Genomic DNA, 4,726 nt, shown 5'->3' with positions numbered 1-4,726 from the left:
CACATATGTATATATATATACATATCTATACATATATATGTATATACATACATATATATGTATATATATAATTTATTTTAATACAAAAATATTTATTATTTATTATTTAAAAATTAAAATAAATTCTAATTTAATTTTTTCATATAATGAACTATCAATTCATAGATGTGATTAGTTGAGAGACTGCAACACTTACCAATTTTTATAATTTTAATACATCTATATAAAATATTAAACTTATATTCAGTTCAAGCATACATACATCACCTTAAACTACAAAATTAGGGTTACATGGTTAAGTTTTAGAAATAATATTTAATGGTATGACTTCATTAAACTTGGTTAGGTTCAATGTTAGGCTATGAATATGGGTAGCTAACATCATGGTTTACATTTATGGTTCAAATTTAGTGTATAGATGATAGGATTAGGAATATAAACTTGTATTTAATATGTTCATCAAACTAATTAATTACTATTTAGTTGAAATTAATCTAAAACATCAATAGAATTACATGTTTAAACAATCTAAACATCTAAAATAATAATTTTTAAATAAACATGCAAAAAAAATATTTATTTGATGGAATTATAAAATGAAAAACTAAAAAATTGAAATAAAATAATAGAAAAAAAAGTTAAATACCTGGTAGAGTGAAAAACAAAAGTCGGGGTAAATAGAAATCCAAAAACTGACTCTCGTTTCCAAGCTAAAATTTGGCTCTTGTTCATAGTGAGGGTGAAAATGAATAAAAATGCACGAAAAATTGTGTTTTATGCTCTTTCAAAATTGGGTACTCAATTTTTAAAACCAGACACCCAATCCCTATTCAAAATTTGGGTGCTTGATTTTTTAATATGAATCAGTTGGTCAAACCATATCGGGTGCTAATTTCTAAAGAGGGGCGATTCTGCGGGATGGACTTATGTGGAATTGGGACCTAACTTTGTGCATTCACCCTTATATAAGGAAATATAGCGAAAGAGAGATTATGAAGAAGACAACATTTATAGAGAAGACAATGTTTTGAATTCAAAAGGTGCAATTGTGTAGAATCTTCTTTAAGTGAATAGTAGTACATTGCACTAACATCCAATACGAATAGAATATCAATATTTCTTCATTTTGATCACAAATCTAAATTCTTTTTATTTTGTATTTTTAAGGTAATTGTGTGAAGGGGAAATTAATTATTAGTTATTATTATTTGTTAAGCTTAAGTCAACTCAAACCCAAGACCTCAAAATAAGAGGATCACTCAAACCCAAGAACTCAAATTAACTATTAGTTATTATTCTTTGTATAGCTTGAGTTGGCCTAGTGGTGGAGAACTTGTACTCTTGAAAGAGAGGTCACAAGTTCAAATCCCACTGGGGGGTAGGGTATGTACGCCTCGTTTGTAGCGCCAAGCGCCTTTCGAAAAAGAATACGAGGTAGTCCCATATCACTATCACCATAGTGTCGTGGACTATGAATGATATTAAATAGATTACAAATCTTATAATAAAATATGATTTACATCTAATCCATAAATACAACAAATAGAACATGCACACTCCACAAATACCTGTATCCATATTTATACATTAGCCATGAGGACCAAAGAATGATAAGAATGAAATATGAAATGATGGAGAAATGTTTAGGACTCAAACTTTAAATGTTTTACATAAAATAAGCTTCCCCAAATAGTCAAGAACATGAATTAAAGAATAAAATAAGATTCCAAATAGTAAAGACAATCATTACTCATATAATATAAAATATTTAATGACACAAACATTTATCAAATGGGCCGATGCCGATATTTCGCAATATTTCAACCTTGTGAGCCCTAGTTTCTACAGACAATCATTCAATTATACATGGTATATTCATATTCAATGTCGGTAGTGCCCCCAAAACTACAACGCCTACTAATGACTCTGTCTTTCCACCTGTAATCGTTTCTCAGCCACAAGTTTTCCAATATAATTGCAGAATTCCATCAATCTTAGAACTCCGGTTGTTGTCTGGAGAAAAATAAGCTTAGCGCAGCCAAGTAAGTTAATCATTTGCCATGGCTTCGGCAGGCGATAGTGACAAAAGGGAACATGGCCAAGTATTGAATGGAGGAGAAGAGAGAAAGGAGTTTAAGTACAGAGGTGTGCGCCGCCGGAGTTGGGGAAAATGGGTATCTGAAATTAGAGAGCCGAAGAAGAAGAGCAGAATATGGCTTGGGTCATATGGCAGCCCACACAAGGCCGCCAGAGCCTACGATGCAGCGGCTCTCTGCTTGAAAGGTGAATCAGCTGTGCTCAATTTTCCTCAATTTGCACACACTCTGCCTCGCCCTGCTCAATCTCTTCCTCGACACATTCAACAAGCTGCATCACAGGCGGCGCAGTCATTCAACGCTTTTTCACATCTTCCAGAAGAAGAAATTGATAGGAAAAAATGTTCTGAATCAAGCAATGAAAAATCACAACAACAAGAACAAGAGACAATGGGCGAAGTGGGCCCGTGGGATGAAGATTTGATATTTTGGGCCGAGTCACAAAACATGATGGTCAGTATGGCGGAGGGTCTTCTTCTCACACCCCCGCGAATATATCAATACGATGAGGAGAGTAAATCAGTTGAGCCACTTTACTCCCTTTGGAATTATTAGAGTTTCTCTAAGAAATGCTTCTTTATTCGACCTCTACTTTACCAAGGCAATTTGTCGACCGAGCATTTCCCTTTCTAGTCATTCGTAGTACATGGTTGTCGTTTTCAATGAGATCCTTTTCCACTAAGGGAAACACAATTGAATACTGAGATCAAAGCATGATATTCTTGTGTATTATAAGTTTAACATATATTTTTATATATTATCGCCATGCATGAACGGGGCTAGCCAGAAAATTCTTCTGACACCTGCCAATGCAACCCACATGAACGAATAATTTAATTTATCAGTTGTTTTCTTGTAGCATTCCATCCTGTTTGTCTCTTCAAATAAATAAACAATTCATCGAGAATTGTTTGGTTTTGAGTGGTTTTGTTTTGTACAGAGGTGATCTATAATGAAAGTAACTTCTTTGATAACATAAAACCATTTCAAGGGAAATTTGACATTTGAATGTCTATTTGTAAAGAGGGTAGAGAAGCTTTACAAATCAGTATGTGCCTGGCGATGAATGTGTTTTGGTAGAGCCGTTACAGTTTTGTATGTGATTGACGATGAATTTATTAGGGCATTAATTAAAATTTTGGCTTGAGTTTTGGCTCGATGGGAAAGCATAAGTGATCTTCCACTTTAAATTTGCTTGCATTCTTCCTGCATGTAACCACTCCTATTCTCCACCTATTTGTGGTAATAATTAGTTTGATTCTTCAAGGTATTGATTAATATTTTTCTAATGGGTTGCTCTCTTTTCTATTAAATTGCAAGTGTAAGAGTTGTTGTGTGTTCTACTACGGTAGAAGGTATTATAAATTCTAAAACTAATGAAAAATCCACACACGTCGTTCCTACCCTCGTTATTAATTTCTCTTAGTCAAGCAAAGTCGGAATTTCAATAAATAATTTTCAGAATTATAATAGACAAGGATGTGATGCACCTATCGTGTTAGATTTGATTAGGGAAGGCTTTTGAGAAAAGTTAATCCCAAATGTTATTTCTCTCACTTAAATTTCAAGAGTTAAAGCGAAGATTCAAAGCAATCTGTTTTGAAAATCATTATGCTTAGTGCGAGACATGTAGTGGTTTTGGAAATCATAGCTTAGAAGATGTCAAGTTCTTCAATGAATAAATTGAAATAGAAGTTGACTCCATGTGCTTACTACGCTTTTCCTCTTTTACAATTAAAACATCGTTGATGTTTTATTATGTAAGGATTTATCAGTTTAAGCATTTTGTTAAGATGTTTGTTTCCTGTACTTAAGCAATATGTATACGTGTCTCAATTCTCCTCATAATGATCTCGATTAATGCAGAAATGTTTGATTAATTTTTGATCTTTGATTCATTTAAGAGAAAAGGTTCCATGTCCAACCCCTCAGTTGTTATAAGAAGAATGGCTTGCGTAAGCATATTTAAACATTATATATCAGTTTTTGCATGTCTTGAAGGCTTTATAATGACTATCAAATGTTTCATGTTTGGAATTTGTGTTTAAAGCATTACAAATGAATCCAGTAAGGCATTCAATAACATTTCATAGATAATATTAAAAGTAATCTTTTCATTTTTAATTTATCTGAGCAAAGAAAAGAGGGCATATTATCTACATTATAATAGAGGTATAAAAAATTTAGATATGGAGGAATATTTTTTAATTGATATGTTTCATTAATCAATAAGATTCTTAATAATTTAAAGAAGGTTAAAATAATTCTCAAGTTATTAGGAAATTGTTATTTTTATTTACAATAGAATTAAATATAGTCAAATCATGATAAATATAAAGGTTGCTAAATCAGAGATCATTGAGGCATTTGTAAATGGTTGCAAAGTAGGTACGGTCACCTTGGCAGGGAAACATCTCAGGCTGGACATCAACATTATGGTGCTGATTATAGGTCTCAAAGGAAAATGTATAAATTTTTACCCCACAAAAAAATGAAATAGCACAGGAATCGGTTGAGAATTTTCAAAAGTCGAGTATGGGTTCTGGTTAAAGAAAAGCGAGGGGTTTTTGCCACATCTTCTATAAAAATTTTGTGGAAACTAGTTTTGAAAGCGATTAGCAAGTATATTT

At 32.4% G+C, this 4,726-nt stretch overlaps 1 pseudogene; it reads left to right on the top strand.

Moving 5' to 3' along the window:
* Positions 1-2,060: 2,060 nt before the first annotated feature.
* LOC149538062 (ethylene-responsive transcription factor ERF024 pseudogene) lies at positions 2,061-2,651 on the top strand (annotated as a pseudogene).
* Positions 2,652-4,726: the final 2,075 nt, after the last annotated feature.

The sequence above is a fragment of the Cupressus sempervirens genome, chromosome 9, assembly GCF_028749045.1.
Source record: "Cupressus sempervirens isolate cs-2001-9-10 chromosome 9, ASM2874904v1, whole genome shotgun sequence".
Classification (NCBI taxonomy): Eukaryota; Viridiplantae; Streptophyta; class Pinopsida; order Cupressales; family Cupressaceae; genus Cupressus; species Cupressus sempervirens.
The sequence above is the reverse complement of the archived record's forward strand: the minus strand, read 5'-3'. Positions and strand labels throughout refer to the sequence as shown.